A 26,333-nucleotide genomic window follows, 5' to 3' on the forward strand; every position below is an offset into this window, starting at 1 on the left:
TTAAAAGACACAGATCCCCAAAAAACTAAGAGTTTAAGAAAAGGGAGACTGGCTTGATCAGATCTAACTGTAAACATTTCTGGAGCAATGAGGAATTGAATTGAAGACAATATTTTGAATGTATATGTTTATCATGGCGAATATTCAGTATATTAGACAGAAAATGACACCTTCATCTTCAAGATTATGGCATGTTCTGTGAGACAAAACTTAGGATGAAAGAGGGCATTCACCGTCCTAAACCCTCTACAGCGACACTAATGGATTTACAACAGGAGAAAGTGGGTCTTGGACCATTGAAGGTGCTCTTTGTTCTGCATAGATTTATTTTTTATAAGCATTCATGTGTCTGTCTGTGTGTGCACATGTTTATATATTTCTATGTTTTAGAGTGCTTGATATTTAGTTTTGTGTTAACAAACAAAACAAAACAAAACAACCCCAGGCTCTATAGAACTACCTTTTCTAGAACAGTTGTTACCATGGTTACTTCCTGTTCCTTTTCCATCTGCCTAGGAAGAGGCTCCAAAAAAAGGAGAAAAAAAAACAAAAACAAAACCCACCCCCAAACCAAAAAACACCTTCTTCTATTCTTCCTGCAATAGAAGGTGGGCTAAAAACTAAAAGCTTACAGCAATTTAACTTTCTGCCAAGTGTTTAGAGAATGGTTCTCTCAATTTATTTAAGGCTGTAAAGCAAATATATAAAGAAAACAAGACAAAGAATATGGTATTTTTTAAATAATGTGTCTATAGTATGTTTAAAAAGTTAGAGAACATATAAGAAGTCATGCTACTAGACAAAAAAAGTCTTATGTTTATATATACCTAGCAACATGTGTCCTGGCCACCTGGACTGACACTAGTCACATATATTTCTAGGGTGATTTTTCCCACTACTTTAAATTACATTTTCTCTAGTTTCAGTGATCAAGATAGATATTTCTAGTCAGTCCTTGTAGATTAGGATTAATGGATGGGAGTGTGGAGAAGTTGGTAGAGTCTGTAAAACTCTCCCCATGTTCATAGATCCCTAGCAACACTTCCACACTCTCACTCACTCTTTCTTCCTTTTTTTTTTTTTTATTTCATCAACCACAAATAAGCATGCTGTTCTAATATGCATGGAGAAAAACTCAGTTTCATCAACATGCTTGTTATATAATCTTGTTACTAAAATGACAGATCTAACATGTGCAAAGCTCTGGGTCTATCCCCAGTACTATATCGCTACATTATCTGGATTTGAAAAAGCACATCATCTTGCAAAATATCTATTTGCCAGCATATTTTGTTAGCTGAATTTTAGAGCTTGAAAATTTAGATGCAGATGTACATTCGGGGGTCATCATCATACCACTTTCTTAATATGTAGCAATATAGAGTTTTTGCTATGAAGCCTGTTATATGAAATTTAAAATATTTTAATTTTTCTCTCTTACTTTACGGTTTTCCCTTTTCAGTATTTTCTTTTAAAAATATTAAAAAAGGAGCAACATGATGGTGCAGGCTTGTAATTTCAGTATCCAGGATGCCACACTAGAAGAATTCTGAGTTGGAGGTCAGCCTGGTCTACCTAGCATGGCCCTATTTTAAGTTTTTTCAAACAGAAAAATTTTTTGAACAAATATTACCTTAATATAGAAAAGGAAAAGGTAACTAAAATATTGACTACTCAATTTTGAATTCAAATGGAGTAAGTACATTTGAGATATGCCAAGTCCATTTTTCTTCTTTATTTGAAAAAATAGATTTGAATACAAATCTATTTGTGCCTTCTTGCTTTCTAAATACAGTGACCAGTGTGAACATTATTCTAAGTGTTTTATATGTATGTTGGGTTCCAAAGTAATTAACCCAACGACTGTTGCTTCAATATTTAAGTGGCAGGCACAGAATACTCTCTCCCTATTTCAGCTTATTAAATATCTATAGCACCATTCATCAATTATATTATTAACCAATATTTTAATTAATATTATAAAAAATTAATAATTAAATATAAAAATATATTTAATGGTTTTTGCTAGTTCTGCCTGAATGTCTGTCTGTGTACTATGTGTGTGTGTATGTGTGTGTGTGTGTGTGTGTGTGTGTGTGTGCCTGATACTCAATGGAGACCAGAAGAGGGCATCAGTTTCCCCAGACTTTAATTACAGACAGTTGTGAGCTGCTATTTGGGTGCTGGGAATTGTACTCGGGTCCTTTGGAAGAGCATCCAGTGCTCTTTACTACTGAGTTTTCTTCAGCATTGTTCTATCACATAGTGAGTGAGTATTGTTCTTAGAAAACAGTCCCAGCATGCTTAAGCTCAGAAGTGGTCCTTAGTTGTAATATACTATTGCAATAATATCTAATTATAAAGATAGTGTGAATGCCATTCTTATACTAGAAAAGGCAACTAATTTCATGTTTCATCAGTGTCCTTCCTGCTTCCATTTTTAACCATAGAACAAAAGCTTAACTCTTAATTTTTGGCTGTGTTGTCTAATCACACCCTCCTCTCTTGAACCCCAGAAGAGAGTTTGGCAGGCAGTAGCAACAACAGTAGTATTATTATTGAGCACTTATTGCTTGCCATAATCTGTGAAGGAAGTTGAAACTTGTGTTAGATATGAGTGTGGTCCAGTGCCTTGCCATTGTCTATAAGGTGTTTTAAGATGTGGCAGACATCCTTGCTGAATCTGCATGTCTGCTCAATTGGGAGCCTAGACAGAACCCTCGTTGTCCCCATGTTACACTTGGGGCCTGAGTGGATGGTAACTTTGGCTCCTGTAATCTCCTAGGTACAGGTAGTTTGGAACAAGGAGGATGGCTTCCAAATGTCCTGTTGTTGTAATTTTAGGTTTCTTGTATAGAGCTGTCAGGTTTGACCTGTAGCCTCAAACCGATCCTGGATCAAAATTGTGAGGCCTTGGTTCCACCACATTCTGTTTGAAGAGCTCCATTTTGTACAATGACAGTCACAACATAACCCAACATTCCCCTGTGACTTTGTTCTTTAGATTTTTAATAGATCAAAGGACGTGGAAGGAGGAAGAAAAAGCGAGGGAGAGGGAGGGGGATTAAGAGGAGGTGTAGGGATTGTTGTCATGTCAAGATGCATCGCCCATTTGAGGCCACTAGTCCTATTAGAAGGGAAAAGTGCACGGAAGAGGGCGAGAAACCTGCACTTGGCGGGGGCATTGTTTGGGGGATTTGAGCTGGGGCTGGGGCTGCAGCCGCCGCAGCCATACAGTATGGTTTCCATAGCAACGCAACCTGCTGCTGCCGCCGCCAAAGTTGAAGGCGCTTGAAAGGGCTTGAAGAGACCAGAATCACAACCTTATTTTGGTTGAACAACGGGGAGAAAATGAGGCAGAGAAGAAAGGAAAGGAGAAAGAGGAGGTGTAAAGGAGTAGGGGAAGAGAGGAGATAAGGAGAAAGTGGGGGGGGGAATGCAAGGGAGGGAGGGAGAGAGAGAATACATTTAAATGAATGAGAGGGAGGAGAGACTGAGAGGGAGGGCAGGCAAAGGCTGAGGGAAACCCCACCCAGGCCTATGAATGCTGGCATTGTCCCTTTATGAATCTGATTTACCATATCATAACCCCCAGGAAGAAGAAAACATCAATATCCTGAAGTAATGGAGATGTTTCTATGGAAAACCTCAGAATTTTAGTCTAACAGATTTGGTGTTTAAAAAAAAAATCAAAGAGATCAAAGGCAGAACTCCCCGGAGATATAGATGCATCTCTGAATTAAAGATGGGCGACATGTAGACTACAAAGTACTTTTTTTCTTTCCTTTTCCATTTAGATTTCTGTTTTCATTTCAAGGGAGGTGCTAACCTCCTCATATCTGAACTAGATTGTCATTTTGAACAATGTCATAAAGGGGATAAAGAGATGGAAGAACCAGTGGTTTGCCTTCCTCAGCTCTGTTGCTGATTATTTTTCCCCCAGTCATCTTCAGCTTTCTCTATGGAAGGAAGTATCAGTCTAGCTCTCTAGCCCACAGTTCTAACCTCAAGCCTACAGGGGTACGTAGGAAAAGTAACATCTGCTGAAGTCAGAGAAGGGACAAAGTATTACAGCGACTTTTGACCTTCAGCAGGCTAAGCTTGGGACAATGTCAGAAATTCCTTGTGGTGTTTCTAGGGTAAGGGGAAGATGGTAATATCTGTGGATGGAAAGCCACACCAGAATGAGGCCATATTGCATTATGGCATTTGGGAATTTGGGGCAGCCCCAGCAGTAACCTTTGCAGATGTAGGTCCTAGCAGCTATTCCAAGATAGAGTTGCCAGTGGTAGAAGGGAAATCTAGTTAAGTCAGTAGTGTTTTGTCAGACAGGCCTTTATTTAAATGTAAGAGATATGGAAAATTATTTTTCTAAGCACTTTGGGAAAAGAGACTAATTTACACCCCCATATACAGTTGTTTTTAACATTAATCAATCAATCAATTAATTGATTTGGCTTCCAGTGCCAGGTTTGAATCTGGAGCCTTGAGCATGAACATGCCCCTCTGTCTCCAGCTCCCAAAGTACTTTAAGTATTTAAAAACGTGTTATTCATCTTTGGAACAGTGACGGTCAAGGGATTTTTACTCTTTCTAAGTAAAATCGAAATGTCAAAGGACCTAGACTGTCATGCATCAGTAAACACGGATGGAGAGGCAGCCTCAATTTAGCAGGGCTGTCTCTGCAAATGCGACACCCAGTCCCTCATCACCAAAAGCATTCTCTCTTAGGGTGTGCTGCTCTTAGGTTGCCTGGCACCCAGGGTGACTTGTGGCTTGCTACAGGGGTGCTTCCCGAACTTTCTTGCATTAGAAAATTAAAACAGTAACTTTGCAAAACTTTGTCTTTCTTCCACTAGGCAGAGAGTGTTTCAGAACCTGTGTGTGGGGAGTTAGTACTCCAGAGGCCACGGGGGCCTTCTTTGCCCTGGTGTTAGCCCCTCAGTTCCCCAAAGTCCTCAAATGATGCATATTTGGAAAGTCAACGAATTTGTTTGCAAACAACCCTCCTCCCCCACCTTCCTGCAGGATCCAACCAGAGAAATATTGTTTCCCAGGGCCAATCAGCATCTGTAACGACCTGCATCAGCCCCAGGGGTGATGTTTACTAAGTAAAAGTGTCATGGCTCTTTGTATTGGCTGCAGCTGTCCGGCAGACCATTGTCCGGCCAGAGCTGGACACAGAGACTCCACCACATCAGCGCTGCAAATGAGTACAAATGCATAGTCAGGTGGGTTTCACATATGGCCGTCCCCCCATTCCTGCCCCCAGTTCATCTCTCAATCTTCCTTTGACTAGCGGAACCCTCCAGATACCCTTTTCTTAAGCAGGAGTGCAGATACAATATAAATATAAATATAAAAAATAAATTCCAAAATTCAGGAAGAACCGAGGAACTGGGGTTGGGAGAGCAGCTCCACGGGACCAAGTCAGAGGAGAGGGGAAATCAAAATCAAACTGAAAGCAAGAGGGTGCCTGTTAAAATGTTAATCTTTTCTCCCAAATAGTAATCTATCATGGGGAACTTGGAATGTCGATAAAGGAGCAGGAGAAGGGGAGAGAAAGGGAGAGCAATGCCTTTCTTCAGCCTGAGGGTGTGGTCTTGGATCTTGACATTTTGGAGAATTGACTACCTGAGCAGCTAAGGATTTCAGCTAAGGTCAAAATGAGAAATTCAGAGGCTGGCTTCCCCCAGCCATCCTTCTTCGGGGTCACCATTATGGCTCTGGAGGTTCTGAAGGGAGACAGGAAGGGGTGGTTAGCTTAGTTTGTCTGACTGGAATTTCTCTGTGTGTCTCTGTGTCTGTCTCTGTCTTTGTCTCTGTCTCTGTCTCTGTCTCCTTGTATCTGTCTCTGTCTCTGTCTCTGTCTCTGTCTCTCTCTCTCTCTCTCTCTCTCTCTCTCTCTCTCTCTCACACACACACACACACACACAGCTCAGTAACCCAGTAACTTCAGTGTGCATCGTGCAGGTGGGCATAGAGGATGAAATAACAACATTCTGATTCCTTACGTCTTCTTGCAGATAGACATTTTTAGAGTGGAGTGGGATGGAGAAAGAGGGTGGCAGGTGATGCAGCCTCGTGCTTCTGAATGGGGTCTCTTACAGCTTTCAGACACATCCCCAATGGAACAAGTAGTTAGCTCTAGTGAGGTTCTTAAGGACAAGGCTTTGGGAAATATTGCCTAGTTGCCAAATCCATTCATCCCCTTGGTTATCCCAGTCAGGAGAGCACTCCAGGTCCTCAGAAAGCCAAACTCAACCACTGAAAATCATAGCTGTGCCCAACACCGAGCTGTACCTAATGGTACCTCCCAAAAGTCCCTATTTCTCCTTGTTTTGGAAAATAATTCACTAGGTGTTTTCTTAACATTTGGCATGAATCCCCTTTATCTATTTCAATTTGATCCATTCTCTGCCAGACATTTACTTTCATGGCTTCTCTCTGTTTTACTGTGAGTTCATAGTAAGATGGAGACAATAATCGTACCCCAAATTGAAAGCATCATCAGATGTTGCTGCTAGGGAAGTAAGAAGAGCCTGCAAGACATAGAACTTGTGACTTAGATTCATAAGCAACAAGGACAAAAGCTCTTGCCACATCTCCATCCTTATTTAAGAAGTTAGATTGCTTTTAGGACTTATTTACTTATTTATTTATTGATTTATTTATGTAACTAAGAGAAAAAGAAAGGCTAAAATTTTGAATAGCAAGCAGAGGTTTCTTTTTTCCACCCATATGAGTAACAATGAATGCTTTAGGGTTTCCAAACCATCCAAGATAAATTGTCAAAACTTCAAGGCAATTAACAGGAAAAAATGGCTTGGATTTGTACAGTTGGACAGTGGTTTTGGTTGTCTTCCCACCTGTGTGCAATTTACTGGGGAGATCCAAGTGGAGAGGAATATTACAAACCAACTACTGACCAGGAAGTCAATCTTTCTGTTGTAGGCCAAAGGAAAACTGTAGGGATCAAAAACAAACTCTCAAATGAACCCAGGATCTTTAGGTAGAAACAAGTAGGGAACAGGCTTGGCAGACACATTGGTCTTGTTAAGCAGGGAAGTACTGGGGGAGGGGCAGATTACGAGATACTCATCCTCAGAGCCCTTTGTAGCACATTTACTGCCAAGGTTTTATATATTTTTTTAGTTTGATGAGACATTACTCCTTTGGTGACCATTCACATTCTTTAAATAGTGGATACTAGGGCCTCTCCTTCTCAGCAGAGAATGAGGTCTGGAAACTGAGCGGACATGATAGTCTCAAGATTTTTCCTCGGGGTTGGAAGCCTGCCTACACTGCTAGCTGCTCTCCCCTGAGTTGGAAAGACTGTGAGGAAATATTGGGTAACTTTGTCACATCCTCAACAAATAAGCAAGGTAATTAAAATGAGGCAGAGGCTGGTGTTGAACTTTGCGGTTTCTATGATCATTAAAGGCAGTGACTTAAAAAAAAAACTTAATTAAGTCTAATGATGGGCCTTTTCTTTTCATGAATAGGTGGCGAGCTAAACCAATTAGACACATTCATCAAACCCTTCACACCAAGTTTCTATAGACACTAGGATATGCTCTTAATGCAGCGCAAAAACTCCCAAATTACCGTCCAGCAAGGAATGTGGGGGAGGTGCCTGTACTCTGAGGAAAACATTCCTGCACCTCCAGGAAGATCAGCTGTGAGGGGCAGATTTCTAGGGAGCAAGGTCTGTGTATAGGAGAGCTGTCTGATGTAAGGAGACTGTGTAGGGACACCATGGATTTTCTTAGTGTGGAACCAATTCCCATCGAGCCTACCTTCTTTCCTAAAAAGATTTTCAAAATTAAGGATTTTTTTTTCCAAGTCACTTTCTGCTGTCTTCCCAGGTTTGGGCATATTAGCAAGTCCAACTCCTTATGGCCCAGAATAGTGCCCAGAAAAGGCTAAAGTTTAGAAGAAAAGGGAAATCAAACAGGAAAACAGTTATTTATTCTCATGAATTGCTTTTCAGAGTCTCCAAAGAAGGACAGAAGTGATTTCAAGGGACACAGATTCATTCTCTCTCTCTCTCTCTCTCTCTCTCTCTCTCTCTCTCTCTTGTCTCTCTCCTGCTCCCCCCTTGTGTGTGTGTGTGTGTGTGTGTGTGTGTGTGTGTGTGTGTGTGGTGTGTGTGTGTGTGTGTGTGTGCTGGACCTTGTGGAGGTCAGATCAGACTCAGTCTTCCCCTGGAGCTGGAGAAGTTGGACTTCTGAGCTTTCCTGTGATCTGGTTGTCTTGGTCTTCCTCTTGATAGAAGTCCCATCTGTTGGCTTAGGGCTAATGTGACTTCTGCTGTTTGACTAAGAACTTCCTATCCTCAGAAGCAATAAGGATTTGGTGAGATTTTGGTGATCAAACATAATCTCATGGGTAGGGTCCCTTGTGTTAGTATTGTTAGCAAGTGAAAGGACATGGAGTGTTGTTCCCAACAGACTCTAACATGTAATGTACATACATCACCTAATAAGTGTAGTAAATATATATTGTATATACTTAATATATATATTTGGATATAATTTACTTATATTACCTAATGTGTATCACCTAATGCACATCACTATACTTTGTTTAAATATATATATATATATATATATATATATATATATATTTATATATATATATATATACATATATATATACACATATATATTCATTTACAATGGAAGGGCATGTAATGTAGTCTATGTATCTTTATTAGGTTTTATATATACATCTATATATGTATATATGTATATATATGTATATATAGTTTCTGTGCATATATGCACTAAATATTAGCTTAGATGTATATTATCTGCTAGGCAATATATAAAATAAACTGGATGACACTGTTGTATATACAGCACTGGGCAATGAAGAATGAAGTTCTCTGAGCATTTTCTAAGTGGCTAGATCAAAAATCCATTTCCATTTTGGCAGTGCATTTCTTCTGTGTATCTGTGGGCATTCTGCACCATCTCTACTATCTACATTAAATTAAATAGTCATAAAAATAAGACACTCAAGTTGCCCACAGTGCCTAATGTGTGCCTTTGCTGCACTCTTACTTTCTTCTGTCTTGAATTAGCTTCAGGGGCAGGAAAGGGAACTTTCCCCTTGCCTGCAGACTTTTTAGAGACTAGTTTCCAGTTTGTGGGGGGTCTAACAACCAGAATAAGGCAAGCTGCTCAGAAAGCACAGCTCAGACCCTGTAGCTGAAGTGGTGAAGATGACCAATGAAAGAGGGAAATAAAATCTCAGGGAGAGAGCCATCATGTGAGTTCTTAGGCATGAGAGCAGAGCCCAAGGTATGGATTTGCCAGTTCCTGCCTCAACCCCTTTCTGGCTCTCCCTCCTGGAGCCAACTATCTTTGAGCCCCAAGTGAGAAGGAAGTTGGAAAGGCTTTCCTTTGTGAGACAGCGAACTTTTTTGAATTCTCCCTGCAGACTCTGCGACTTCTGCCTGTAATCATTTCTAAGTTCATCCGGGAACTCCCCATCAAGCGAATCTCTAACGTAAATAATCACCTTCCCTGCACTCAAAAGTCACGTCTTTAAAGGGAACACCGTCGACCTAATTACTCTTGAATTATGCAAAGATCTCCGCGGAGGATGGAACTTTGGACAAATAATTGTGGCTTTGTGCGCAGCCGACTGCTCTGCTTGCCTTTTCACTGCAGTGCGCTCTGAAGGCTGCGGAGCCCTCAGACACCTGAAAACTGCCGCCGTCGGGGGCAGAGTCAGAGACTCCTGCCCAATTAACCTACTTTTCCACCCGGTGGTGTTAAGATTTTAGAAAAAGGGTTGGGTAAGGAAGAAGGACGCGTAGGGTTTTTTTTTTTTTTTTTTTTTTTTTTTCCTTCCCTTCCGGGTATTTCAAGCTGACATTCTTTGCCAAACTTTGTAGCTGTGGTTCCTTGAAAGTCTGCTGCACATCAGACAAAAACTTAAGATATCCAGGGAATTGTTTGGCAAAATCTCTAGGGGTGGGGTAACCCTTAGGGAGTTCTTGAAGAGACACAATGTTGTTCTGGAATGCGGTCTGCGTGTTTCAATAATGATTGATCATTTAGTTCCATCAAACAGGTTCTCAAAATTTGAGAATAAAGAGAAAACAGGAAGAGCCTCATGATTCTTAGATGCAGAATTAGATAATAAATGTAATAAATGAGAATAGAACGAAATAAGTTTCAGATGAAAATTTCTAAGTAGTGAAGATTAGGAACTTAATCACAGAGAGTGTCTCTTTAGAGCGTTTGTTGAGGTAAACCTTACAGACTGCTCAGCAAATATAATTCATGTTGTTCTGCTTCCACGGAGATTTTTCATTCAAAACTAATGAGTTCCTTTTCGGTACTTGAATTTGGTGTGGCTGAAATTGTATTTTTAGGACCAGCTGTCATGTTTTCACACTCTTCAAACATAATTAATTACTATAAAACATTTTCTTATATTGAAAAATCTTATATTAATTCTATGAAAGTAATTTTGGAAGAAACTGCCTGGGATTTGAAGTTTACAGAAGTTGAAGGTTGGATGAATTTGGTATTAGGACAGAAAAAATAAAGATTCCTTATTGACTTTTAGAAATAGCCTCTTTCAAAAACATAGGGTGCAAAGTATGTGTGTGGAATTTAGAGAGATGAGGATTGGGGAAGAAGGACCAAGCAACATCAAGTATGTATGAAATGTCATAATGAAAGTCACTTTTTCTATGCTAATTAAAAAACAAATTAAATCAAAAACAAATATTAAAATACAGATGCCTCGGCAGTCAATTAGCTGATACCCTCCAGCTTTAAAAACTCCACAGGATGCTAGCTAAAGGTGGACATGAATATTTCTCCAGAGAGTTGATATACATTTATTTATAGAGCTCAAGGCAACCAGTGTTTGTAAAATAGCAGTAGAAATGGGGTATAAGGACAACAGGGGCAAAGCCTCTGAGAAGCAAGTCCTGAATTGTGTTCTGTAAGTATGTATCCCCCCCCCCCTCTCTCTCTCTCTCTGTGTGTGTGTGTGTGTGTGTGTGTGTGTGTGTGTGTGTGTGTACCATGTGCAGGCCTGTTTCAAACAAATGTATATGTACCACGTGCACACCTTTTCAAACACTGGTTGCTTTGAGCTCCACAAAGAAATGTCCATCATCAACCCTATGGAGAAACAGATGAAATATTTCACAAATCAGAAGAGGGCACTGGATCCTTGGAACTAGAGTTACAGATTGTGTGCCGCAGTGTGGGTGCTGGGAACAGAACCTCTGTAAGGGCAACTTGTCCTCTTAAGCTCTGTGCCATTTCTCCTGCGGCTCTGTGTTCTTTCCTCAGGAAACATTTTCCTCTGCATGTTGGGATAATCTCGTGTGCACTGTGTGAGCGTGTGTTTTTGTCCTTCCTCATCTGCCTAAGGAGCCTTCTAATTGGTTTAAGAAAAAGCTGAACGGTCTATACAGCAAGTTGGGAAAAGATATGTTGGACTTCCAGGCAGAGTTAGGAACCCTCGGGAAGAATTAGAAGTGGGGGATTTGCCAGCCAGGTGGAGGAAGAAACAGATACCTGTTCTGAGGAGAGAGAATGAGCTACATGGCAGATTGTAGGTTAGTATAAGTGGGTTAATATAAGTTACAGGAGCTAGGTAGAAATAAGTAAGCTAAGGCCATGCTTCCAAAATTACTAAAAGGTCTCCGTGTATTACTTGGGTGGTTGGAGGGTCAGACTAGTCTTGCAATATCAGGATGCAAATATTCCCATGAAAACAGCTAAATCAAAATGTCTTAAGTAATGGGTTTTGAATCCCACAACTCTGTATTTGTCCTAACCACATGCACACAAACAACACCTTGTGCACATACATAGACACACAAATGAAGGAATTATGTCTTCAATAACATGCTATAAACAAAACAATATGTAAACATATTAGAGGGTAAGGAGAGTCAAAATGTATCTGCTACGTTGAGTAGGAGATGAAAGCCATAGATATACAAGTGTCAACTGGGACTGTAACTTCAGAAATGGTTAATTTGCCAGGCATAGTGGCATATGCCATTAATTCCAGCAGAGGCAGGCAAATCTCTATGAGTTGGAGGCCAGTCTGGTCTACATAGTGAGTTCTAGGGCAACCAGAACTACAACAGTGAGACTGATCCTGTCTCAAAAAACAAAAACAAAACAAAACATAAAGAAAAGAAAGTGTTCATTTATAAAATTTCACTTGTTTGATAGAGACAGCTTTAGGTACCCGTGACTAGGACTTACTTATAAAATCTGCAACATGGGTACAAGGCTTTCTAGTATGGGCATTAGTAGGAATTAGAATGAAGAAAATTATTTAATTTCATATTTAACCAACATGTAGAATTTTATTATGCCTGAAAGGAGCTGCACACTGTGAATCTATAAGTAAAATATGTGTGTAAACTGTTCATCAGTCTTTCCCAAACTATTCTGTAGGCATTTTCCTATTTAATTCAGACTCCTCCAAAATTTTAAGAGAATCTTTGATCTGACATTTTTTGTAAGCCTAGAAACTTTTAAATTCTACATTTTAATAATCACATCACAACTAAGATATATTTGCTTGAAATGAAGCTACGGATCCCTAGTATTGTATATTTTGAATGTTTTCTCCTATTGCCATTAGTTATCCTTATACTTATCCTTTAGTTTGAGAAGAATTTGCAACTGTTTCTATAAATAAATACATCTATGCCATGGTTTTCTGGTTAAAACTTATTTTTATTCTTAGTGTTAGCTGTATGTTCAATTTTCTGAACACAACACATTTCTTTTACTTTTTTTTTTTTAACGTGCGTTGATGTTTTTGCCTGTATATATGTCTGTGTGAGGGTGTCATATCTTGGACCAACAGACAGTTGTAAGCTGCCGAGTGGGTGTTGGGAAGTGAATCTGGGTCCTTTGGCAGTGCAGCCAGTGCTCCTGACTATGGAACCAGCTCTTCAGTACCCCACAATATATTTCTGTAGTTCCTGAAATTTCATACAGGTATGCTGCATAGTGATTTGTATTTTATAACTAAGCCATTCCCCTAGTTTTTGTATGCATTCTCAAGTAAAATAATTTTTGATTATTAGTGATTACTTCCTAGCAATTACAAGTTAGAAAGGTCTGTCTCTTTTTTTAACAAACATGTAAGTTGTAGTGGTTCACTATCCTTTTACTTAGACTCAGATATCATTACCATCTGATGAATTCAAGTCAAGTCAATTCAGCCACTGGAATAGGAACTAAAATTTGCTAATTATTCATAGGTTTTGCTTATGTTTGGTTAGATTATGAAAAGTGCATGTAATTTTTTTAATTAGCAGGCCTAGAACATACTTTGGCAGGCTTTGGTGTTCAGGTATGCTATGGATAAAGATGGGGGTTAATTATAGTTTCTTTCCCAAAGGAGACATTTCTCTACAGTAATTTGTTATTTTAAATATCAACAAATTAAATATTAGAAATATGAGTGTACAACCTTAATAAAATAGAGAATTATCTTACATTATGAAATATGAATATGATTTAAATTAAAGCAATTATTCAAACGGTCAGCATGATTTTGTTTTTTTGTTTTTTTTCATAGTATTAACTTTACATGTGCATTTCAGACAAGTTCAGGCAAATTCAGGATGGTATGGCCATAGAAAATGTGTATTTAAATAAAATCCTCCATATAGACACATATTCAGAGATTGAAACACATTTGATGCTTTTCATTTTTACAAGAGCAAACATAACGAAGTATAATGAGATGATCTTTAAAAACTCATTTACCCAAAGTAATAACTTCTCTAATGTTCAAAGTTCATGCAACATGTCACCTCTCTACTCACAATTTGAATTTTACGTTTTAGATATTTTCCAAGCTTACTTTTCATAGAGCTATGGATTGACTCCAGAGCCATGTGCATGTTAAGTATTTCCTTCAAGTCTGAGCAACACCCTGAATTCCTCTACTCTTATTAGCTGAACTTCTCTGAAACAACTTGAGTTAAATATTTATGAAGTCACATGTCATCATTGTGCTATTTATTTTAAAACATGATATGTTTTATATGGCAGCCCCCAGGGGGATAGCTTTTATGTGTGAATGCTTTGGTATAGGTGGGCAATATTTATTCCCAATTCCCTCTTTCTTTATAGCATCCTCCGAACCATTTCTTTGTTTTGATAAGTTCAGTTAATCTCTTAAATACCATACTTTTTGTATACAGCTGTGAAACAAAAATAGAAACTCTCAAGAGCAGTTTATATTGGATACAGCAATATGTATCACACACTGAGAACATTATAGTCTGGAGCTGGTGCTGACATTCAAGAACTTGTGCCAAGCTGTTTTGAAAAGCTCTCTTTCAAGGCAAGCCCAAGCCAGACTTTTGGGATAGAGAGTCTTTTCATCAGCTCCTCTGATGAGTTCATCACCATCTGAGTCAGGATGAACCTGAGTATAGAACATCTTCATGGTAGCCTTAAAAGAACACTCAATCTCCCTGGGTCTAACAGAACAACTGTCTTCTCGATTTTCTATGTCAAGAGGTTAGGAAAACCACTGAGTTTATAGGTATAATGACTCCGGTAAGTTCTAGTTATTTGACACACACACAAAATCAAAACAATGTTATTTATATGCTCAGGAAAGATTGTTTACATCCTTTTAAGGTACATTTTAAACCTACATCTATTCATTTGTGTGTGTGTGTGTGTGTGTGTGTGTGTGTGTGTGTGTGTGCTCATGCACCCTGGTGCTTGCAGAGGTCAGAGGTTAAGATGATGGAGTGGGTTCTCTCCTTCTATCATGTGGGTCCTGGGGATTGAGCTCAGGTTGTCAAGTTTGGCAGAATCTACTGAGCCATTGGCAAATATCCACATTTTATTTTATTTATTTTATTATATTGAGATATCTGTTTGGAGAACTTTCATAAATTTAACATTGCCTGAAAAAAATTAGTGGACTTTAAACTAAATACATTTATTATCAGGTCATTATGTGGTCCACATCTTTAATCACTCAGGAAGCAGAGGAAGATAGATGTCAATGAGTTAGAAGCTAGTCTATATAGCAGGTTCTGGGCTAAACAGTACTACATAGTGATAACTTGTTTCAAAAAACAAACTAACAAGCAAGCAAAAACACTAGCAAAAAATATTATGGGAGCTAGAAATGGCTCAGGATTTAATAGTACTGATTGTTCTTCCAGAGAACCTAGGCTCAATTCCTAGCATCCACATGGTGACTAGTGACTTTCTATAGTTCCAGTTCCAGAGGATCTGATGCCTTCTTCTATCCTTCACTCCCCCTCTCCTCCCTCTCCCTGCCACCTCATGTGTTTCAGTATTGCATGTACCATGGTCATGATACATGGAGGCCAGAGGACAATGTGTGAGAGAGTCTGTGCTCTCCTTCTGCTATGCAAGTCCTCAAGGTCAAACTCAACTCATTGGGCATGTAGCAATGTTCCAAGCCATCCTGCTGGCCCTGAACTAGTGGGAGTTTTGAAGGTACCATTCACATTTAGAGACCTGTTGGAGGAAATGTAAGAATTAAAGGTTAGCTAAAGCCTATAATCTCTGCACTTAGAAGGCTGAGGCAGCAAGATCAAAGCCAGCTTAATATATTCAGCAAGGCCCCATTTTAAGACCCAAACAACCTCCACCACAAGCAAACAAGTAAATTAAACAAATAAAGAAAAAAACCCCACTGATTACAAATAAGAGTCTAAAGGGTACCTAATATTTAGATGGCTTTGGAAGTAGAACATAGTTGTGGAGACATGTCTTTAGTGGAGAGCTAAATTCTACTCTCATCACATGGTGAATCTAACAGCTGAAGAAATGGAAGCTCATGGACATGGCATTGATTCCCCCTCCCCCATTAATATGGGTGGACTAGGATCAGATTTAGGTCTTTTGTTTCCATTCAGTCTTTATCTGTGGTTATAGGCTCACAATGGTGACTGTAAACTCTTTGTAAGAGAAAACTGCCTCTCCAGCATTATTGAACTTGCCTTCAAATGGAAGATGTTGATTTGAAACAAGGAGAGTGAAGTCATTCTTGTGGATTGTACTTCATAGGAAGACAAAAAAATTACCAGAAATTTACCTTCTCTTGGAAATGCTGAAAAATGTTGCAATGGGTTTGTTATGGGAGGGTAGTATTTTAATATACTCTTCTTTGAGAGAAAATAACCCCATAGTATAGGGTGCTTTATGATGTGAATTTGAGGGTAAATAAGTGTCAAGATGTAAAAAGTTACTTCAAAGGAACCGCGTCAAGTACCAAGGTTTGGGGGCATCCAGATGGCTCTGCAGGTCAAAGGGAAAGGGCTTACTGCATATGCCTGATGACCTAAGGTAGGTCCAGGTAACCCATGGCAAGAGGAAAAAAATTCCAAAGGAGGTCCTTTGATCTCCACAGGTCAAGTTTGCCTGTGTGCCTGTGCACAAGTACATTAGTGCTATTATACAGACTAGCACCATATGATAATGTTTATTTTAAAAATTAAAAACAAAACAGCATGTAAATAAAAGTTGGACATAAAAATGGGTAGGTGGGAAAGATGAAGTGAATCTGGGAAGAACTGGGGGAGAGACTGAATATGATCAAAACTTCCTGTATGAAACTCTCAAAAAACTACCAGAAAGAATTTTATGTCAATTGCAAAAAGATTTGTATTGATCAACATGGCTCAGCAATAACTTTCAGAAGATTGAAGATCTTTGTTTTTATTATCCTTTCTGTACTGCATGCCAGAAACTGGTATGTGGATATCTACGTCAAGGGATACAAAACTGAGCTTTCAAACTTGTTTTCCAAAGGTGTTGTCTAAACCCCAATTTCAAAGCCTAGGGTTTCCAGAAGAAATAAAAAAAAAAAGAAAAGAAAAGAAAAGGAAAAAGAATACGAAAAAAGAAAGATATATTCACTTACATAAACATCTACATAGAAAAACAGCATATTAAAATTTCCAAACATGAGCATAGAGACATTTTAACATTGGGAATTTTGTTTTCATGACTACCCTTTAAAAACAGTAAAGGAAAAAAATTTCATGCTAATATATGGATTCTGCAGAGTGATCATTTGATTACAGTGATCCATGTCTGATGTTTAAAATACCTTTTGTATAACAGAAATAAAGAAAATAATATTTAGTGTGAAAAAAAAGAAACGCAAACCGTGTTTAAACCTTAAGATGAAAATAAAAACAATAGAAAAAATAAACAAAGCCTGGTGTGGTGGCACACGCCTTTAATCCCAGCACTTGGGAGGCAGAGGCAGGCAAATTTCTGAGTTCGAAGCCAGCCTGATCTACAGAGTGAGTTCTGGGACAGCCAGGGCTACACAGAGAAACCCTATCTCGAAAAACCAAAAAATCCAACCAACCAACCAACCAACCAACCAACCAACCAACCAACCAACCAAAGCGCCAGTTTGTGCCACAGTGTGTGTGTGTGTGTGTGTGTGTGTGTGTGTGTGTTTAGCAGGACAATAGAATGTACATAGTTAGTAGAATCCAGGAATCATAACTCACCTCTGAACAATGTCAGATACATTATAGTTATAAACTTACAATACACAGTTTAATTTGTTTTCTTTTATGTCATTTGGGGAGTAAAATGTTCCTTTTGTTTGTTTGCTTGTATGTATGTATGTTTGTATGTATGTATGTATGTATGTATATTTTTTCAATATAGGGTTTCTCCGTGTAGCCCTGGCTGTCCTGAAACTCATTCTGTAGACCAAGCTGGCCTTGATTTCACAGATATCCATGAGCCTCTGTCTCCTGAGTGCTGGGACTAAAGACCTACTTCCACCTAGCTAAAATGTTCTTTATTGCCCTAAGAAATACAATGTTGATTGACCTGATTGATTTGTATTTTATTTAACTCGTTTTTTTTTTTTTTTTTTTTTTTTACAAATAATCAAATTTATAAAATTCTTTTTAAAATGGTTTTAAAATTTTAATTCCTACTTAAATTTTTATCTTCCCTCTTAAAACATGGTCTTGCTATGTAGCCTAGGTTAAATTGACCTCCCACTTTTTATCTTCTTACCTTAACCTTCCGAGAAGGAGAATAAAAGGCATGTGGGTCTGCGCCTGGATCTCTATTAGCATGTTTTAAATTTCAAAAGCAATTCCCACAAATTAGGTTATTCCGTGGAAACTTTGTGAGTAAATAATATCTGATCAATTTGTGGGTATATGAAAAAGCTCTTACCCATTTAAAATTAATTTATTACTCATATATTTACTTGTATTATTTTAAGTCATCTGTATAAGTGAATGTCTGCATGTGGGTATGTTTATGAAAGCAGTGCCCATGGAGGCCATAGGAGCAGGGTCTTCCTGAAGATGGAGTTACAGGAGGTGGTGAGCTGCCCCACATGGATCTAGTAACTGAACTAGGTTCTTCTTGAAGAGCATCACGAGTTCTTAACCACCTAGACATCTCTTTGTCTCCCATTCCCCCAGCTTTAACTATGAAAGGGTTTGTAAAAGCTCTAAGAAAATAATTCTTTAGGTGAAGTGAGTAGTCAGGAGTGATTTTTACTGACATCTACTTCATGTAAGCTAAATTTGTTGTTACCTTCTTGGGCTGAAAAAATTGAAAGGCTAATTGGTATGGTGCCAGCATTCCATGTCTTCTCTGTTAGTCTGAAGACAGACCTGGCCTTCTCTTTGCCAACCATCAGGGGTGATATTTACAGTAACACCTCTTTCTGGGGCTTAGCACATCTGAGAATTCAGGATTTCACTTGTCTTGCTTTGGTGCTCCTGAGCTGTCAGTTCACGCTATCTTGCTTGTGTGTGTGTGTGTGTGTGTGTGTCTGTGTGTGTGTGTGTGTGTGTGTGTGTAGCAGTGATACTGTACCAATACTAATGATTTTTTTAACTGATGCTGGAGATTAGAACCATAGTAGTGTGAATTCTAAGCACATATTCTGCTGTTACGTTATACCTCTAGTCCTTCAAAGGTCTAATTGATGGTATGACAATACCACATTAAAGATGCTGCATAAATGTGCTCTTATGCTTACTGTTTTGTTACTGGAAAAAAATTCTCTAATTTCCCTTGGCACACTTTAATTGGGATTTTTTTTCCTTTTGCTGAACAATACAGAATTAAGTGGAAGTCATACATTCCTGAAAGATATTGGCTTCACAAAAAGGCTAAAGAAAAAAAGAAAGAAGCATTTTGGAGTTCTCTGTGTAAACAAAAAAATAATCAACTTGATTTTCATTTGGATCCAGCAAGAGGGTATAGGAGAGATTATTGCAGTCTCCTGTGTAAGCAATGACCCATTCAGAAGGAAGCTAAAATTTATACAATATTTTAGAAACCATAGCTACAATTTATAGAGAATTGGATCATAATTACTAAAGGCATTGAAATATCAGAGATTTTTATGTATGTAAAAAAGAACAAATATTTGACTACACAACAAATCTAAGGACATTATCTATCCATGTATATAAATAATAATACAAAGCCAGGCTTGGTGTCACACACCTTTCATCTCAGCACTCAGGAAGCAGAGGCAGGTGGACAGCTGTCACTTTAAGACCAGCTTGATCTGCCAGGATAGCCAGGACTCTGTAGACTTTATTTTTGTAAAATCCAAACAAACAAATAAAACTCAAACCAGATTTTTGGATTAAATAATAGTGAAGCTGATCTTGATATTATATTGCTTATTATAATCAACATCATGTTGTTACCTAGCTGGAGGAAGAAAAAGCGGCATCCTTCATGGAAAACAAATGGTAACTTAGTAGCCTAGAAGATGAGACTTGGCTGACTAGTTCTATGATGGACACGCTGGCCCCAGGCTTTCAGAGAGGATCTTTTGAGGAGTTAGCCTGTGTGTGTGCTTCTGCAGTCCTTGCATGAAAACAGCACAAAGGGACCCAAACCACTTCTAAAGCAAGGGCTTTTCCAAACAAAGGCATGGCCATGCCTATAAACCTACTGAAGAATAACTTTCATCATTAGTTGTAGGTTTGATACAAACTTTATGTGGAATGAAATAATGAGTTTCAAGGATCATTGACTCATGCATTCAGGTTAAAAGGCCCTTTGAGTTTTGAACCTGGCTTTTCCCATCCCTATCTCAAGAGTGGGTGCTTGGAAGTAGAATACCTTGCTAACTTGTAGTTTGAACACTATTTTACCACCCAGCTTCAAATATGTCCCTCACAGGTATTCTGACAAATATTTTACCTTTGGTCTATTTGTTTTCTCTAGACTCTACCTTGACAACTTTTTTCCTCCTCACCCCCTGTTTTTTTTCCTTCCCCCCAAAAAAACCTTATTTATTCACTTTACATCCCAATGGATGTCACCCTCTCAACTGGTGCCCCACTTCCACAGTGACCCCCTATCTCGCCTCCCCTTCTCTTCTGAGAGGGTGGAGCCCCTCCTGCTATGAGTATCCCTCACCCTGGCACATCAAGTCTCTGTGGGGCTAGATGCATCCTCTTTTTCTTCTGTGTCTTCTCAGATTGCATTTTGATGACTCCAATTGTTTTCTGAGCTTCCATATTTAGTTTCCTAGTGAGACCGGGTCCTTCTAAAACACACAGCTTGTCAAACTGGGGTCACCAAGTACACTTTAAGGTCTCCATTGCACCCCAGCATCATCATGTTCTCCTCCTTTCTTCTACAACATCGTTTCTACTTTTTAAAAATAAGAGCACCACACTCTAGCCTCTGATACTTACAATCAAGTATTTGTCTTATACTTTGTCTCATTTGGCTAAATGTCCAATTTATATTTAAGAATTTCAGTTCAAGCTTACTCCTCACTTGTATTCCATTATCTATTTTGTACCTGGATAATTACAATGGTCTTCTCTAACAAGTTCCATATTTTAGCTGACTTTATCACAGAGGTAGTCTAGCTCAAGAGTGGCCATTCATTTTGCATTGACTAGAAGTAGGCCAGCCTACATAGAACAATGGCATTTAACTTTTAGATGCTCCCTATTCCAGAGTTATGATCACTATTCAAAAAGAAAGCAAAGCTGAATAAATGGAAGAAACTTACTTCATAACATCCAGTAGAGTGACTGTACATTCAGAAGCCTGTTTAAAATTTTCTTTTTGAGCAGAAATGAGGAAGTGCTAAAAATAATTATACCAAGAGAGCAAATATGAAGAGCATCTTCCTCAGACAAACCAGGACACAATCAGTCTATAAGCACATGACCTCACCAGGATTCCATTCTAGATCCATCTAGAGAGATACCATTTTTATTGGTGGCCACAGAGGCCACAGAGAAGAGCTGATACTCTGAGAATACCAGAGAACAAGGAGAGAAACTTGTTCACTGTAGTATCCATCCATCTCACCTCCTGTTATAATATTAAATAAACAGTAAGCATTCCTATTGTTTGAGCCACTTTGTTGAGGATGAACACATTTTGATATAAGGAAGGGCATATGTTATGCAAGCAAGGACAATGGATTGTGCCATTTACTAGGACAAAGGTAGTCCATGACTCTGACAAATCATTCAAAACGATTGAACCTGACATTATATGTGGTGTGTATGTTGATGGAAAGGAGTAACCAGGGATACATCTCTGGAGCAAGTAACAAATCGAAACTCAAGTACTGAATAGAACGCAGCACACCCATTTTGCCATATTTGTGAGACAGTTCATTTTCCTTCTCAAGAACTTTTATGAGGATTGCAATACATTAGTCAATTCCTGTTGCCCTGGGTTTCCATGGTCATAATGGGTCAGAAATCTCATTTTTAGGAGTTTTGTATCTATTTGATTTGTGATATCTATGTCCAATGGTTTATGCCTCTTTTATTCCAAGTTCGCTACAAATTATTATATTTTACTTCTACATTTCCTTTGTGAAATCTCTGGATTTTTAAAAAGATAAGTTACTCATGGATTCAGACACATTCTTTTTCCTTTCATTCCACCCCATCAAGAAATAATAGGAAGGCTGGGGTATACCTCTGTGAATGTGAGAGAGTTCACCTAACTTGTGTAAGGACAAAGGTCTAATCTGTAACACCATAAGGGAGAAAGCAGAAAGCACAAAGGTTTCCCCAGCATATTTGCTAGGGTGTGATAAATCAAGCAGTGTCTATCTTCAGCTTTGTTTTGAGGAGTTTTCCTCTAGACATATTTTCTTTTACTTTTCATGGCTCTTTCTACTTTGATAGGGGATGTCATAATTTTGTTCTGTGAGATGGCGCTTCCCTCATTCACTCATTTACTTCAGTCCTTTCATTATTTCTAGTATTTCCCCCTGACCTATGTGGCTTTGGAGTATGACACTTCTCTGTGATTCAGTTTTGTGATCAGTTGCAAACCGAGGAAGAAGGAGCTTTGGAGACTCTGTGGTATGTTTTCTGGGCAACCAACTTCAGGAGATTGTCAGGTCTTCAGAAATTATGGAAAGAACACATCCACAAACTTTATCTACATTAGTTTTCAAGCATTCTGAAGCTTTTCATCCAAAGGAAGAGGGTTCACTAGAGGCCCCTATTGTCTTATCATGTGATAAAGATGTTAACTTTGTAACAGCTTTATTAACATCTTTAAAGGGAAAACTAAATACAAGAGAATTAACTAAAGTGTGTGTGTGTGTGTGTGTGTGTGTGTGTGTGTGTGTGTGTGTGTGTGTAGAGAAGACTGTGCTTGGTGTAGGTTTACTAGGGTAGACTGTGAGCTGATGAAGGACACAGGGCTCCACCTGTGTGTATCAATGATATGTTGTATCCTTCTGCTGCCCTATCCTTAGACTTCAAGAACAAGTTCCTAAATCTTGTTGTAACTTTTGTGAAGAGATGGGATTTTAGTAAAATCAAAGCAACAGGATGCGGTTAGCAGGCAAGGAAAGGTAGATATGTGCTAAGAAATGAAAGTCTGATTTCTTAAAGACTGATTTCAGAGAAACAGAATTTCCATGTTGAAAAACAGAATCCCGAATGCTTTTATGCTAATACTAAACCCTAAATTTATAGCTAAGTCAGAGGAATAAAATCACTTGGGTCCTGTATGATGTTGTTGTTGTTAGAGACAGGGTTTCTCTACATAGCCCTGGAATATTCTGGAACTCACCTTGTAGTCTAGACAGGACTTTGATTCACAGAGATCTGACTGCCTCTTTCTACCCACCCCCAACCTGAGTACTATACGAGTAACTTTTATTTACCTGATTATTGTCTCCAAACTTTTTTTTTTTTTTTTTTTTTTTTTTGGTTTTCGACACAGGGTTTCTCTGTACAGCCCTGGAACTCACTTTGTAGACCAGGCTGGCCTTGAACTCAGAAATCTGCCTGCCTCTGCCTCCTGATTGCTGAGATTTAAGGTGTGTGTCACCATGCCCAGCTTCTCCAAACTTTTTTTTTTTAACTCTAAGCTTAGTTCTGGAAGCTTCAATCTTATCTTGGCCTAGAATGTTTTCAGCCTCTGAGACAGACTGCTGAATAAGCTCAGTTTTTAATAGCCAATTCTGAACTCTGGCTGGCTGGTCAACTCAGCTGTTTTGGTTCAAAACTCCTCTTGGTGCTAACTGATTCAAACTGGCTTCTTTCAGCTTCTGACTGAATTGCTTTGCTTGGCCTCATACTAACTTTGGCAATATGTTTTAATCTTCTGGTTCCGTCTTATTCTTTGGATCATTCTGTCTTTATGTGTGTCTAGTCTGTTCTCTCTCTGCAACCTGTCTATGTACAACTGTCCTGGTGAAACTACCTCCTCTCCTCTGTACTGCTCCATCAAGAAGCTTCCCTTTTGTCGCTCCTCTCATGAGAGTTGGGCATATCCTATTCTGTCAGATCTTTCTCTCATTCATCACTTTACCACTCACTTAAACATCACTTTCAAACATGGGTGCTTCCTTGTACAAACCAACTTTACCTTCATTGCTTGGGATTAAAAGTGTGTACTAAGGGTGTGTCTGTATTCTAGTCAGAGTAACCCTATCTCTGGATTAAAATCCCTCTATAAAGTAGTGGGATTAAAAGGCATGTGAGTCTTAAGGGCCACATCAAGCTGGTCCTTTATTTTAAAAAATAAAAATATACATATAAATAGGTAAAGATTTATAATGCAAGAATTTTTTATTTGATAGTTTTTTTTGTTGTCTTTTCATGCTTTTACAATGACTACCCATAAAGATGTACAAAGTATATGCCCCTCTTTGTGCTGCCTTGGCTTTTCTTCTAAGTAAAATATAGGATATGTAAAAATAACTGTCTTAGGATATCTTTTGTGAGGACAAGATGAGGTTGAGATTTATTTAAAAAGAGCAAGACATAAAAAACTCATTTAGCAACTATTAGTAATGGTCACTATCATCATCACCACCATGATTTTGAGGTTTAAAAAATGACTTTTGAAGAAAATTGGTCAACTGTGAATTCTCACTCTTACCCTTGCCACCTACGACTCTTTGGTCAAGTTCTTCAGTCTATATGCCTTTAAAAATCATATGTGCCAGGTGGTGGTGGCACAAGCCTTTAATCTTAGCACTTTGTAGGCAGAGGCAGGTACATCTCTCTAGGCTTGTCTGGTCTACAAAGTGAGTATCAGGACAACCAGGGATACACAGAAAAATCCTGTCTCAAAAAAGCCAAAAACAAACAAACAAAAATACCTCATATGCAAAGTGGTAAGAATAATAATTATAGGAGAAAGCTATAAACATATAAAGTGAATAGTAAAGGTTCCTAGTTGTGGCTGATTTCCTGATTCTCCTACTGTAGCCCAACACCACACCGACTTGTATTCTATCTCTCAAATGCATCAAATTCTAAGGCTTTGGTGCTTTGCCCTTGAGCTCATTTCTTCAGCTGGGCCTTTTCTGACTACTCATTTCTCTTCTCTACTCACAGAAGTTGTCTTTTTAAAAGGTTATTAGATTTTTATCTGTATGAGTATTTTGTTTGCACTTATTTGTGTGCCTACATGTGCATGTGCTTGGTGCCTGAGGAAGTCAGAAGGTATTAAATGCCTTGGTACTGGAGTTACAGATGGTTGTGTGCTGTCATGTAGGTGCTTGGAACTGAATGCAGGTCTTTGGCAAAAACAAGGGCTCTTAACAGCTGAGCCATCTTTCTAGTCCCTAATATTACGAGGACCTCCTCCTCCTTTTCCCCCTCCTCCTCCTCTTTCTCCCCCTCCTCCTTTTCCAACTCTTCCTCTCCCTGTCCCTGTCCCTCTCCTTCTCCCTCTTCTTCCTCCTCCTCCTCTTCCTCCTCTTTTTCTTCATTCTGCTTTAGTTCTGGTTGTCTTGGAACTCCATCTGTAGTCCAGGTGATCCTCTTGCACCTGCCTCCCAAAAGCTGGGATTAAAGGCATGCACAACCACTGACCAGCTAGGAGTTCTTAATCCAAATTCCTGTTTGAGTTTTGTCCTAATACTAAACAACAACAACAACAACAAATAGAAGACAAACAGACAAAAATAAAAAGCCTTTTTATTTGTTCTTTGTGAATTTCAAGTCTTGTTCCCCAGTCCCACTCATCTCCCTATTCCCTTATACTCATCTTCTGCCCTTTCAACACCATCCACAAAAGAAAAAAAAAATCGTATGTGGAAGCTATAGTATATATCACAGAGTGTCCCACAATATACCATTTTGTCTACACTTTGCTAGCATGTGTTCATTGCAATGAGTCATTGGTCTGGTTTGAGGCCTCTGGCTTCTGCTACACTACAATACTGGAACCTCGGTGGCACTTCTATTGAATATTCCATTGTTGCCTTGTGCCATGGAGATCCTGTAGCTTTGGTTCTATAGGACTAGGCCTTTCATGTGTTCCAAGAGCTCATAGGTGGAGTAGATGTTGGGATGTTCCAATTCAAAGCACTGAATCTGGGCCTGCCAGCTCTCCCATACCCACACCAATGGGCAATCTCTCCAATACTGCCCCAGCTAGCTCATTCAATGCCACAGCCAGCAAGGGGGCAAAGCCAGTTCTTTCTCTCAGGCCCTCAAGGCCACCCACACCGCATCAACAGGGCCAGCTCTTTTGTTCTGCTCAGGCGAGGTATGGGGCCTGGTCCCCAAGGCCCCTGCACTTCTTAATGATGATTATGTTTTTACATGTATTGCTTCCTTGTTTACTATCTGATATGCCCCATCTCTTAAAGAAAACAGATTCTGTGCCTCATTTGCTACTATACCTTAGGTTTAGATTAACATCCAGCAGATAGCAGTCAATGAGGAGTAGTTTCCAAATGAGAGGGTACAGTGATAAGAGGGTATAAAGTGACCTGCAGGTGAGAGCTACTTCTGTTCCTTATAGTCAGTCTAGAATAGGACAACTCTTTTTTTTTAAAGAGGT

The 26,333-nt window shown here is 38.9% G+C and overlaps 1 long non-coding RNA gene across 12 annotated transcripts in view; it reads left to right on the forward strand.

Annotated features, from left to right (window-relative positions):
* The window catches only part of Gm29478, a 202,414-nt gene that overhangs the window by 7,481 nt on the left and 168,600 nt on the right, over window positions 1-26,333 (forward strand). The window lies entirely within an intron of this gene.

Source organism: Mus musculus, chromosome 9, assembly GCF_000001635.26.
Source record: "Mus musculus strain C57BL/6J chromosome 9, GRCm38.p6 C57BL/6J".
Taxonomy (NCBI): Eukaryota; Metazoa; Chordata; class Mammalia; order Rodentia; family Muridae; genus Mus; species Mus musculus.